Source organism: Dendroctonus ponderosae, unplaced genomic scaffold, assembly GCF_020466585.1.
Source record: "Dendroctonus ponderosae isolate FM_Combo_2020 unplaced genomic scaffold, Dpon_F_20191213v2 Dpon_F_20191213_11, whole genome shotgun sequence".
Taxonomy (NCBI): Eukaryota; Metazoa; Arthropoda; class Insecta; order Coleoptera; family Curculionidae; genus Dendroctonus; species Dendroctonus ponderosae.
Genome location: NW_026017213.1, coordinates 7,501,987 through 7,516,832, shown reverse-complemented (window position 1 = coordinate 7,516,832; position 14,846 = coordinate 7,501,987). Strand labels below are relative to the sequence as shown.

Sequence of the window (14,846 nt, the reverse complement as noted above, 5' to 3'; positions counted from 1 at the left end):
GTTATTAAAAACTGAGAAATTTGTAAAAAACTATATCAGAAATACGGCAGCAATGTTTTTCAAGGTAATCTGCCTAATTAACATTGCGCAAATACCTGTTGCTTCGTAATCAAGGTCTGGACACAGAATGACGTCGGTTGCGAAATGCTAAAGAAATTAAAAGAATTTCTGGAAATATTGAATATTTTTGGAGCCAAGTACAAATATTGAAATATGAAGCTGATACATTCGTGTTTCCAATTTTATTTGTAACCAGCTTATTCTACCTCACTCATCAGCCAATGTTGAACGGATATTTTCACAGGTTAATCTAATGAAAACTAAGTTGAGAAATAAGCTAAAAACGAATACAATTTCATCTTTACTTTACACCAATTCAATATTGGTAGCGACAATTGTCATAGTTTTGAAATTGAAGATAAGATTGTGTTATCTATTTTATATAAGGATTATTTGGAAGACGATAATTGAGGCGATATTTTTATTTAAAATAAGTAGAAGTGTTTAGTTCGTACAATTCGATGGAGCCCTTAATAATGAAAGAAAAATGAGTCTACCGAAGTGTCGAGCTTATCTACCAAAACTCAATTTTCGGACCTGGCAACCCTGCTCCGCTAGTAACTATATAACGATCAGCCGGTTGCTGTTGCTGCTTAACAGTTGTTTTACGGTCGTATTTCAGTTTATTGCCGAGTACCTAAAATACGGTTAGTGACATTTTTGCGGCCTGCTAATAGCCCAACAAAATCTGCAAAAGATCAACGTTTGTTCAGAAATAAACATCATTTATGGTCAATTAACGAGATTATTAAATATACAATACCCGGGAAAATGTTACTAATTAAATGTTCACACCTTGTTGCCTTTAAGCTTTCTCACTTTCGACTCTACGTAGGTATAGGAATCTGATACCTTCAAGCCAAAGCACATTTTAATGAGTTCTCTACGCACTTCACGCCGCATTTAGGCATTTCGAATCTGTCTTTGTTGGTTCCAATTTCCATCGTTTAAACGGGGCAGGTGATGAAAAAAACGAAATAGTAGAAGTATTAGATTATTTTGGTGTTTTCTCCGTTTCCACTTTGATGGAATGATTCCCACTAATCATCGGGACCTGAACAAATCATAAAAAGCCCAAAGAAAACGTTTTTCTTTAACGAATAATGTCCGTGAAATGAGAAGGTTTTTATATGGGTACAGGCACTATTGTGTGGCGAGATGCCATCAATAATAGCTCGAGATCCGTACAATACCTCTAGCTATATACCCCCGACTTTATTTCTTTGTTATCTATACACTCAGATAGATATTTCCGTGTAAGGGATATTTACATTGGGACGCTCGTAAGACGCTTACCGGAAATTCCGGATTGTATTCCTGGTGTTCAACCACAGCAGATTTGCTTTGAACGAGCTTTTTCCTGCTAAATGGGTACTTGCATCAAGGAACTTTAACACATTTGATGATTTTATTTAATACAAATGCAACAGCAGGTTCTTTTGAACTCGTTCAACCAAATCCGTATGTAATTGGAGCCAAAAGAAACAAAACCCATAAAATCACAATCGGAAAGTCATCGTGAAGAAATCGATCTTGAGTCGCCCAACAACAATTTAAGTTTCAATCAGCAAATTCTGTTTGAATAGATTGATCAACGAATGTTTATGAAATGTCGACACAGACAGAGGCGGATCCAGCTTTCAAGTCATATTGTAGAAATTCAGTTTTTTGTTGTCTATGACAAAAAAAAAGAAAAATTATCGTTAGTCGACAGAAACCCAGCAGAAGGGAAATGACCCCCATGACCACCCTTCTGGCTTCGCCCCTGAAAAAATTTCCTTCGATTAATTAGGTTTTATTTGTGTGAAATGTTCGATGGTAAAAACGGTTTTTGATCAAAATGTGTTAATTTTGGGAAAAGCATTGTTCAATTAAGTTTCAAGTTGAATATTATTATCTGAATTACCGGTTCATTAGCCATTTCTAATATCTCTAAAATCGACATGCAAGTATGGGCACATAAGAAAACTGCTTACACGACGTGCATAATTAAGTACTGAATTGCGTGCCTACAAGCAAACCAAGTAGAATTTCATTAAGGGGTGAAATGTATTAGCATTTTAAGATTTTCTAAAGTGGTCATCGCCTTAATTCGATTTCAGTTCACTTATGATCAGGACACACTTGGGAGTCAGCCTAACATATATTTTCTTTAGTTTCGGAAAGTTCTTCACAACTCCTAATTGCACTGGAAGTGATTCTACTATTTCTGCAGGAATTTTACTAGGGCTTCTAATCCCATGCACCGACAGTGTAAAATTGGCCGGAATCCTCTACCATCGAACTTAAGTTTTAAGCCTTTAAGCTTGTATTACGTCTATGTCCAGCTGAAAAATGCACCAACTCGTAAAGCGAGCCTCGAAAAGATTGATTGTAAATGAAAATAATTCGGGCAAGCCACATCCTGTACATGCTGCTGGAAATAGTTATTAACTTGGTCACACTGTTATTGATGATATGCAACAGTTTCAGTCGCTAATTACATCTCTTATTATTGGGCTCAAACTAAATCCCAATGTGTGCTGTTCTTAAAATAATCTTAATTAACTTTACGTTGGATGAGCGTGATTTGTGATTGAAACAGTGTGATCTTTCCGGTGATGCATTAAAGAGGACAATTTGATATTTCAGCAACGTCATTTCGCATCTGATGGCCGGGATGTTCCGTAATCTTAATACAATTCGTAGTCCTCGTAAACCCCTGGAGGCAACTTTATACCCCACACTGATTACTCTTCTCCTTTCAACACGTCCAGGCACAAAGAACGTCGAAAAAGAAACCGGGGAACAACAAAGCTACATTAACATCATTGTTCAACGTGATTCTCCATTTGCATAATACCAATTTGTTAGTAAATTCCAACCGGCTTTGAATTAAAATTTGTAATTATAACTGCGCCTTTCCATCTACCTAACGCAATGGCCGGCCTTTCTGATATTGTTGCTCAAATGGGAGAATTCGAATAATCATAATGCCCGCCCTAGAAACATTATTAAAGGCCAAAGAAAAAAGATGACGATCGATTTGGTTACAATCACGACTGTTTTTGTGTATCTAGGCTGCATATTTGAAATCTAGCTGTAATCGATGGTTTATTTGCCAACGTCTTGTAGGTACTTATTGGTCAACGAAATATCTCATCTATTTAAATGTGTATGAATGTCGGCGGCTCTGCGGCTTTTTCAACACTTGCCTTTCCTGAAGCTTCGTTCAAACAAACCAAACCCAAGAAGTGTCGATCACTAATGGGCATCGGTACCTCAAAAGGTACCAAAAAGCCATCCGCCCAACTAGACTTCGGCCTCGATAAGATCGGCAGATGAATTACCATTAAAATGTTAAAAGCTTTTGTAATGTATCCAGATAGGATTACTGACGGCTGTGTCACAAGGAAATTACCTACAATTGAAATGCCATACATATAGTCAGATATCTATGTATAATATACAATCCCGTAAGTGGTTCTGTTAATAGGGGCCTGTCAATAGTGAAGTGACGTAGCGGAATATTAAATTCCACCTGTTACTTAAGGAACTAGGAGGGGGGAGTCATTAGTGAAAATTGAAAGTTTTTACATTTTCAGTGTTCAATACCGAGAACCGGTTTTGATATGAAGCCCATCAGGCTCTACTAAATTGCGGAGTGTCGACTAAATTCAAGCTGTTAAAATCTCCAAGAATTTTTATTGATAGAAAATTATAGAAAAGGTTCAAACAAAGATTTCAAACAGCAAACATGATTACTAATTTGAGGGTCAAGTACCTTCTGGTTGGGACTGGTAAAAACCAATTCTCAATGTGATCAGTGCGTTGAAGTTAAATTTTAATTGAAATATGATCGAACCGACAGAATAACAAGTTCTCGGCCTCCTCCTACCATAAACTGGCTATTATTCGTGCAACAAAAGGGCACGGTAGCAACCCGGCCACAGATCAATTGCGTTTTCAGTTCGAAGAGATCAACTGTGAAATGAATCTCTTAGTGTTTGTTTGCTAATTATTCGTGTAAAGTGTTGAGAAATCCCGTGAACTTATTAATTTGCCACACTTTAATACTATCTATTGAGCACAATGGCTTTGTAGAGGAATTCAGATCGATTTTCGACTCAATTATACCTCTGGGTAGCACCGAATATCTTGCGAGAAACTGATTAAAGTCCATTCACGTCATCGGCAACAAAAAATTCAGAAGCAAACAATACGAAATTGTGTTTCTAAACAAATATATGCTTTGTATCATGCATGTAAAGCCCGCAGCCAAGACGGTCAATTATTTAAGGACATCTGTGCAGATAATCCATATGCTGAGCAAACCAAACGTATTCCGGCAATTGTAATATTCACTTTGGTAATTCAAATGGGGGTAAGTCCGACGTTTACGATGTGCGTGGTCAAGGTGGTAAACAAGCTCAAATTACTTCAGGATAGTAGACGTTTTTATTAAATGAAGGTGCACTTGTGAAAAACAAGTGTACGGACTGTTTCGGGCAAACAAAGTGTGCAGTTTGCAGTGCCCGAAAGAAAACAGAAGCTAAAAGTTGTCCAATCTGACACGCGCGCAGAAATTTGCTCTTTTAATAAAGCCAAAGTGCAAACGATAACATGAGCCATGAAGAAACTGCAAATTGAAACTGAGGGATTTTCGCTTAATGCTTGTGCGCCATTTGTAAAGCAAAAAAACTTCATTTATAATCTGAGGACCGTTGTTTCCGGAAGTTTTTCGCAACTTTATCTTGCCCTCGGGCCACAAGAAACCCTATTAATATAAATCTCAACGTTAGCGATTATGGAGTTATTCTTTGATTTTCAGCTCTCTATAGAGATGAGCTGCAAAGGGCGAAATTGGTTTATGGAAAACTCGCCTTCGGCAGATGAATGTAAATTAAATGCCGTTCCTTCAAACGGCCATTTAGCTTTGCAAAATTTAATTATACACTCTATTTGCCGGGGAATTGTAATGCGGGAATTAACAATCCGTTTATGACGTGATTAATCCTAAATTGACGTGCAAATTGCATTTAAAGACATTTATATCTTGTGTCCAAAGCTGCTGTCATAAAATGACCCGAGCTTAACAACAACCCATCGTTTTCAACCCTCAGATAATTTTCGTCGAAACGAATTTTTATATAACAAAACAGCAGGGTTTCCATACAATGAAAAGGCTGGAACGGCAGTCCCTCAACGAGTGGGCGAAATCCGGTGACATTCAGGCTACCGATTACATTCCAGCAAACCATAAAGCAATTAAGCAAACTGTGAAACTGATGCCCCAAGAAACCGGCAAACCTATAAAGGCTCTGTACTCGGTCATGCTCTTAACCCGAACGGCTCCCATATGAACTCTTCTAAATATAGGTTAACAACTTCCTCACGAAATCTCGCTTGCAAAAGTCGTTCATGCAACTACTTTACTGTTGAGATTCCGAGATATCGCGGTGAAGAATGCTTTTAGTGCAGTTTATCTGCGTTTATAAACATTAGCATGCGGTTTTGAAACATGCCGAGCGGATTTCACCGAGAAGTGTTTAGCGTGTTGTCACTTTTCCAGAAATCAGCTCGAAAAGAATTTACTGCTGACAGTTTGTTATTTTTTATGCCCGTTTCCAGCCAGTCCTGCCAGGAGCAGCAAATTTCTGAGCCATTTAATCTTTATGTTACTGTTACGACCCCGTAAAGGGGCACAGGCCCGATATAGGCAGATGAAAAGTTTAGTTGCCCGCTTCGGCATCCAATAAAAATCGAACAATTCCAGTCGAGATTTTTCTGTTGCAAAAATAATTTACCTGAAACCACTTAGGTTTTTTATACGACCATTCACACTTCGTTGGCTTTTACAGTTTTGTTTGCCACTCATTGCAAGTGAATTTATTCAAAATAAGAGTTGAAAATGGCAAACACTTATAATCGACGTCTCTGGACCCTTTAGTTTAATAATTCTTAGGGCTTACAAAAAACTGGGGAACCTAATTTAAAAAGCTACGCAATAGTGTTGAAAAAACAACCAATTTTCCAGAACAGGCCCATAAAATACCGGAGTTCATTTCCACTTCTCTTGCTCTGGAAGCGGCAGCAACCAGCCAGCAGAATTGCCAAAATTCAGTTTTGTTTTGTCTTTTGCCATCAATTTTTTAATCAAGTTTGCAATACCGTAACGTAGAACAGTCGGATGCAGCATTCTCTTCTCTTTGTGGCGGGTAATTAAATGATGTGTGCCTTGCAGTCTTTTAAAACCATTTATTCCATATTAAAACAAGGTTTAATAGGTAAAACCAACTGAAAACTAACCCTGATTTTGCCTATAGTACAGTGGCAGAATACTAGTTCAAGAGCAACCAGATAACTGGATCTTGGCTAGAAAGTCTAGTTTTAGTGTTTGATTTCAACGCATTGACATTCGATTTTTTCTTTTAATTCATTCACGTCCATTCAAGACACAGTCATTTGCTTTGTCGATAACCAACCCGCTCTCTTCCTATTCATAATTGCAAAGCATCCAGTCATCTTCAGGTTGTCTTTACCAGCAATTGCTTAAAAGGCACATAGTCTGTCCGATTTTAATAACAAACTCTGTGTGCGTTTGAACGCCGACGTCAGCGCCTTCCAATCATTTCCATTCGGTGAAACGAGTCGTTCCTCTCCATGTCGAGAGGAGAATATTATTAAAACAGCCTGGCAATTTAAAGTTGGAGTGACGTTGCATTATACCCAGTCAAATCTCACTTGTTGAGCCGTCAACGATAAAACAAGTTGCTCCTACCAAGCCAACATCCCTATATATGGTACTGATTCCACCACAAGAGGACTGGTAGGTGCTGATTATGAGGCATTAGCGGAGACATGATCTTGTAAGCCATAATATCAAATATTACGTTTAATAAATACGTTGATAATTTATTTTGATTAGTAGTTGCCAGTTGAGTACTGATTTCTGATTATGGTACTTACGAGTCAGCGTTCAGGCTGCAGGTCGGACATAAATTGATTAATCAATGAAAATTTCAGATCCTCACCGATTATTGTTTAATTTATATCGAAGCAGGGACAGTCACTGGTTCTAAGTCGTTTTTCTAGGAAAGTGTGCTCATATAACGAATGACGATTGAAACACCCCGTTTGATTCGCTTGAGAAAATTAGCTGGTCAAAACTCCCGCTGCGACTAGTAACTGTGGTTTCTTGGGTTTCACTTTAACTAGTAATAAACGAGAATCAGTCTGGTCGGTCAATTATAAAGATCCTCGAATTTGCATAACAATGGACTCAAAAAAACCTTTCAATTTATGTATGGTTCCAGGAAGTTATCATTGAAAGGAACGATGATCTGATTGACTCATAATAGGGACATAGTTGACATCGAAAGGTAATATCGATGTTTGACAACATCGATGTTCTGATTGTTTGCCGTTGCATACAAATTTCAAATTGACTAACTTAAACGTAAATAATTTTATTTTATATATGTATTAGTATGACATTAAATAATCGACTACATTTATTCAACTTATAGTTAGCACATTTTTCGGTCAACTGCAAAAAGAGGCTTTTTTCGGGTGCAGCTGGAAATGGGCCGCTATGCCGAGGTATCGTTTATATCGGCACTATCAACGAGTTCGCTGAAAATGTTTCAATCTAGTATCAACATCAAATGTCCGATGTTTTCATTTCAGGATCTAACATCGATGTTTTATCGATGTCCCAAATTGCCAACATCGATGGCAAAAATATCGAACAACGAACGAATTACATCGATGTTTGCGAAACATCGATATTTTTCTCCCATCCTAACTCATAAGAACTGAGAAACTCGACAAATCGAAAAACAATAACAGTTTCGTCCGTTTCAGAAGCAAAATCAATTACCGAAGACAAATCAATCGTCTAAGTTCTGTCAACTAAACAACTTTTGTCTTAATTAAACGACAAAAAGAGAATTCTGGGAGTTTCAAGAAGCCGGGCATTTATTTCACACTCGAATACAAATTGAACGGTAATCCGGAGCAACATTTTTTCCATGCCCGATAACGGAGCATATCTTTAATTGTTTTTTTCGCATCGAAGTAATCAACCTAAGCGAGCGTCATTTATTTTTTACTTCCTCGTTTTTAGTTCATTAATCAGGAAACCAGAAGTGTCGCATGAAATCATCTCGCCAAAATGAAGAGACAAAGCGAAGATTTTCGTTCAGTCGTTAGCTTTTTCGATTTTTATCACCGGAACGACCGTTAGATTAGACCCAACATGAATACCGATTCTGTTAATTAGAAGACGTTTAAGTTATCTTTCAGCTAACGCCTCATCGTTAGAGGATCGCATTTCAATTAAGAAATAAAAAGTGTAGAATGACTTCGGGAATAAATACTAAGAAAAACGTTAATTTAATAAGTAGGTATAAGTGTTAATTGGCAGATTTTATCTCGAGGATCAGTTTCGAAGTAAGTAAGTATTAGTGCTTTGATACCTGAAATAATTCAATTAATTTCCATTCAGTTAATATTTAATCTGTTTTCTCTGAAACATTTTTATAGTCCGTAGATCTGTCGTGACTCAAAGACAGAGACCGAGAGAACCAAATGATCTCGTGACCGGCTAAAAACAAAACTATTCCGATGAGGATTCAGTCAGTTAATAACCCTCGAAATTCCCTTGAAAAAATCATTCACCTAAAGACAACGGTCAACTTTGTTGTTGGGGCCCTAACTGGTAAGTCACGATTCTTCGGCGGCTTCAAATTTCATTATCCAGCTTGTCATAAAACAATGAGGCCTTTATAGAACATGCCATTAGATTAAATGTGTCTTGTCCTGTAGTTTTACAAGAATCTTCCTATACCGGGGTCGTTGGATAGGTTCAATATTCGAAATCAAACGAATTTGCATATTAAAATATGTTCTTGTTTGTTTCGTAGATTCTTTATTGCTCAGCATTAATGGCTATCCCTTGTAGTCTATGAGATGGCCATCATCAGTGTCGCATAGTTATCTCTGTGGGAGCTAATGCGTTCTAGTTAACTAACGGTGAAGAATGACAAATCGGTATTCAGTTTGAACAGGCCCCAGAAATCTTGATGGCCAATGAAAAATGAAGATGAAGCGTCCAAAGGAATGAGTAAGCTCGCACGTGGTTCAACGAAGATCGATCTAAATTGAGCGTGATTATTTAACGAAAAATAAACAGAAATTAAGCAAAGTTCCGAACCGAGCATCACTTAGCATCCCGGAAAGGATAATACGGACGATGAGCCAAAGCTAAAGTTTTCGTTCAATTTACACAGCGGCTTTGTAGGAGTGGGTTTTTAATTTATTTGGCTGGAAGTTTTACAACAGGGCCGTCAAATGAATTTAAAAGAATCGCTCTCAAACGACTGGATTAATAAAAGCAATAAGTAATTTGAAGTTAATAAAAAACTTTCGTCAAAGTGAGTTTTACTAATACCTATCCTAAGGCCTTAATGAAAGTTATCGTTCTCCCATCAGACGCAAATAATATGAAGACGAGAAATATTAATCGCAGTTCCATTTGTGAAAACAATACCAAAACTGAGTACTTAATAGACAAGAAGTTTAGGGAGAAGTAGGGGACTGGAGAGAGAATTAAAACTTTGTATCCATCCAACAACGGTATCTCGACTGCAAAATTAATAACGAGTTATCAAGTGGTTTGTTTCTCTTCCTCAATTTCCCCAACTTCAGAAACTTGTTGTTTTTAGCTAAATTCCAGTAATTTCAGGCTGCTGGGTAAAAATAGTTTCGGTGCCACGTTTCACACAAAGGCGCCATTAATCATTTTTGCTGTCGGTTTTAGTGCGAACACAAATTGGTCTCATCGCCCTAATGTAGGACACTGAATCTTTTTTCTAACAAAGCGAGAAACACACATCCTTTGCGCGACAATGCGTTGAAGTGAAATCTTCATTAATCATTTTAAGATGTGTCGCGAGGTACAAGCTGTTAAAAGCTTTCGCATGTTATGGGGACTTAGAACAGGCCAGAGTGCCTATTTATGATTTCCAAATCAAGCTCGACATACTTTTCGCCTACTACAGAGCAAAACCATTAGCCATAAGGCTACTATGAGTCGGCAATGAGAACAATACTTAATTTTTTTAGTTCTTTTCGATTCATTCATAGAGGGCTTAGATCTTCCGTATCAAAAGCGATTTTTTTTAAGTTTGGTTTAAAGCAGATTTTAGCATTTCAGTGCAATAAAACATATCCACTTATGATGGAAATTGAGTTTAGGAGGCTGTAAAAAATATGGAAAAAGTAGGTAACTTTAAGGGTGTATAGCTTCTGAGGGACGAAGAGTTGATCTGAGACAAAATAAGACGGCGGTGACACATCTAGCTGAAGTCGTGGTACAATCCGAGCTTGAAAGATGCAAAGCGCTAATTATTTCGACTGATAAAATCGAAAACTAGTTGCCGGATTGCGATCCAATTGACAATTAAGTTCGTCTAAATAATTCATGTTCAGGCTCATCTAAAAAACAATCTTCAATAGCTGGTGTAGAATGAGAACAAAGCCAGAGGCTCGGTAAGAGTTGGCACCTTTATCCCTAAAAATGCTAGTCACCTGATGAGCTTGAGCAGAACTTGGAGATTTTTGCAGTGCACCACTGACGACACTAGAAAAATTAATCCACTATGGCTGCCCAGGCGAAGACACTACTAGTGCGCTCCCGAGGAGCGCTAAACGTCCAAAACGCAAGCACCAAGTAACAACCAGTGAGAAGTCTCGAAGAAACTGTTGAACATCCCGAATAAAGTTCCGTTGAATCACTAATAAACACGTTGGAAAGGCTTGAAATTTATCCCGGAACGACGGAGGAGTGAACGGACGTACAGAGAACTTGCGCGAACGTGCCCACACGAACAAGTCTGCGAACACACTGCCGTTGTACGTTGAACTAAGGACCGATTTTCTCTCAGTTCGCTTCGCAGGCTGCTACTTTGAAGCTCGGGGCACTAGAGATGCGTCGCCCGCCCCACCACAAAGCTTGAACAGCGTCCCTTACCTGAAGATGGACTAAACAGCCGAACTCGAGCTCATTCTTATGAGTTTGGGTTGGGGGAGCGCGATCAACAATAGCGCTTTATACCGGAAATGCGAAAGCAATGCACGTCACAACATCACAATTATCGAGACAGGAACGCCCAGGTGCCAAGAGGTTGAAACTTGACTCTTTTTCCTTTGGCAGACTTCTTGGAGATCATCAAACACTTCCGTTCATCCGCAATAAAACCAATGTGTCGTTTATCATTAACAGTGTTTGGTTGCTTTTTCTTCAGCCCTCTTTATAAAATAGAACGTGGTTGGGAAAAATCTGTAGTTAAACAAAACCTATAGATACTGCTTTATGATATCTGGAAAGCAAGTACCTATCTAAATCAGGATCAAAATGAAAAAGAGTACCAATCGCACATTTCCGCCCTGATGAAGCATCAGGTGCAACCGCTAGTATTTTCAATTTTCCACTTCTGACAAAAGTATCTGCCTCACACGCATTAAACATGACAAAGCGAATCTTCATGCAGCTGCTGCTCAGCTTGGCGAACATTTATTTATAATAAAATGTATCAATTAGTGTCGTTTTTGCGTACAATATTTATAAGCGAAATATAAATTAAATGAATTCCACACAGCAATTCCACACAACAGTTTTCACACTACATTTTGCAATAGCAGCAGGGCCCCAACAGCCTGATCAGTATTGACGAGATTTTTCCTGCAAAACTACCATCCGTTGAAAGTGAAGGGTGAAATTTAGCGTAGTTCAGGGAAATGAACACAATCGAGAAGAGCAAATACAGGGTGATTCAAAATTGACGTCATTCCTTTTAAGGTGTGATAGGGGCTCCCTGAGAGAGTACAAGAAAAATTTTGAAATTTTTTTCTTCGAAATTTTCTAGAAGATATAAACAGTTGAAGATCGAATTTCAACTTTGTTATTAAGCATTATTTTGAAATTGTTCCATCCATTAATTGGCAGCATATTGGAATACTTAAGCATTCAAAAAGAAAAGTTACGATCTTTGCTTCAAATTACGAAAATTTTCGATATCAAAAAAGTTCCCTGCTACAATTTTTTGATGAAAAGGCACAGCGGCAATGATGTTTTTTGTCATTAAAAGATAGTTACAGGTGGATAGCCTTTGTCAATAATACCAATAATTTGTCAAACTGTGACTTACTTTGAATTCCCGTTCACGAATTTGCGGATATGCGATTAGTTCAGGGGAAATGCTACAGTAACATAGCAGAAGATGAAAGAACTCACGCCAACAAAGGGCGAGGAGAGTGGTTCCAGGAAGATAGTTCCAGACACAGAGGAACAAGTATTGGACAAAATCGAATCAGGGCCTTCCAGGGGCACTCAGAGCACAGCCACTGACACTTTCCCAGGCACCAAATAAATACCGGCTACATTCCTACCACGTTTGTACGATACATACAGCACAGGGAGATACAAATGGAGCAGGAGTTAATTAACTGAATACGAGAAGTTGCTTGATAAGAGTGGATAACAAGAAGATTACATAGGCACTAGCTTGTTTGGAGTTAACCATTCAAATGTTTGGTGTTGTACGGTTTATTTATAAACTCCAATTTAGAGAAGTTATGAGAACAGGTTGACATTTCGAAAGTTCGTTCCGTCATTCAACGATTCCTGTTGAGTTGACCGTTTATCCTTGTCTATCTTATTGTCACTCTGTATAATTCCATGGTTACCGGAGTTTTAAATAATTACGGAGCAACAGGTATTTGCGCAATGTTAATTAGGCAGATTACCTTGAAAAACATTGCTGCTGTATCTCTGATATAGTTTCTTGCAAATTTCTCAGTTTTTAATAACAATTAATTTCTTTTACTATTTTTTCTGTACTCCTATAACAGCGCCAGACAACACCTCCAGAGGAATGACGCCAATTTTGAATCACCCTGTATAATAATGCATGAAACGGATTACATTAGGCGGATATTCGTTGCCAGTAAGCGCAAGTCCGTCACTGCTAAGTTCAAAATTAACCCACTAGTTTTGTGAATATTTCATGCCATTTGAATTGTAAAAAACAACAATTGAATTTAAAATAAATTCTAAACTTTATAGAGTTGATGTATTGTTGGAGCTTCAATAGGGACCATTTTTGATCGAATATATTTCCGACTGTATTTATTTAATTCCCGTCGATATTTTGCAGGGCTAATGTTCGAATTATTGTTTTTATCAAGCGAAATTGCCTGATGTGTCGCAACATAAGGGTCATATTGTTTCAGGACATTTACCAAAATACAATTTGGTTTATTTTAATTTCCAGCAACTGTACAACTTTCAGTTTTCGTCATTGGATGAATTAGCAAATAGGTTTGATATAAAGCCGAGCAACAATCTTGCAAAACTCAAGAGCTTAGAGTGACCAAAAGTCCAACCAAAGGTGTTGGCCTGTTATTATCAGGGGTATTGCTAATCGGACGAAAGAGTCAACGATAATGATTCTCCGCTTATTTTGCCCAATTTTCCAAATTGAGCTTGCAAACAACTCACATACCCCAATGATTTCATTTATATACCCAGTAGGTATGACCCACAGTCGAACTCTCAGGTAGAAATTCGATATTGGGCGTTTTGCTTACAGGCTAAGAAAAATTTCAGAAAGTATTATTATTATTATCCTTGTCGAACCTCAATCTCAGGTGGGAATCGAAAATGTTGTGAAAGGATTGTGCGCCTGCATCCTCTTTTCACTCATATTGGCAAAGAAAGGGGTTCGTTTTCGTTCATTATCGAGTTTCGAATGGAATAATTATTCGTTTCCTTCAGGCCCACAAAGGATACAATGGGGTTGTTTGATGCATTTGACATGTTGGGGGAAAATACGACACATTTTACACAGGCTTTTCGTGGAGTTTGCTTTGAAAGGGCAGATAAATAATATTCATTGCCAGAAAGGCTTTCTTCTGCACAAATTGCTTTTTTTTAATTTATTATATAAAATGAGTATCAAAGATAATTAATTATGAATAGAGGAAACTTTTTTCACCGAGTGTCCATCTGAGACGAGTTGGATTTTAAACTCCAATGTTTCATTGGACACACCATCTTTATGTGGCCAATTTGAAATAAAAATGCCTTCCACGAACCCATTGAATGGATTTTTAGATCGTTCGTCTGCGTCTATTGTGAACATACAAGGAGGGGTCGACCACACATTGGTCTATTCATGGCTGTGCAACTGACCATGTCTTCTTATGCCACCGATGGACTTTTTCATCCTTATTTAAATAAAAAGGACTATTACATAATTTTGACAAGAAATCAGTTTATTTATGTGGAGATCCATTGCAGATGACTGTTTCTGAAGTATTATGAACTTAATCCCCTGGGGATCGAAGGGTATTAAGGTGGCCACAGGATTGTTATGGAGATTTGAAAATGCAGGTGAAGCAATAATTTTAACCGGACGTGGATTTTAGATGCTGTTACAGCAGCAAACCTTTTTTTACTGAAAAGCGATGAATTTGATTAATTTATTTCTAATCAAGAACCTAAAATACCGGAGTTATTATCGGTTTAAAGCAGCCGCAGAATCAAATCATCATATTGTATAGTCTCCCAACCAACAATAATTGCTGCTTCTGAAAACACATAAGTGAGCCATCTGAACCATTCTGAAAGAATTGTCGCAAAACTTAACGATCTATAGACATCTTCTAAAAGAATTGTCGGTTTTAAGGCCGGATAACAAATGACAGAAAAGACCCAAAAAAATAGATTCTCTCCACTGGTG

General features: G+C 37.8%; 1 long non-coding RNA gene across 1 annotated transcript; it reads left to right on the top strand.

Annotated features, from left to right (window-relative positions):
* The first annotated feature begins 7,540 nt into the window (after positions 1–7,540).
* LOC125502970 lies at positions 7,541–9,476 on the top strand. Its single transcript, XR_007280636.1, has 2 exons — positions 7,541–8,761; positions 8,967–9,476. It is a non-coding gene; the product is annotated as an uncharacterized LOC125502970 (long non-coding RNA).
* The last annotated feature ends 5,370 nt before the right edge of the window (positions 9,477–14,846 follow it).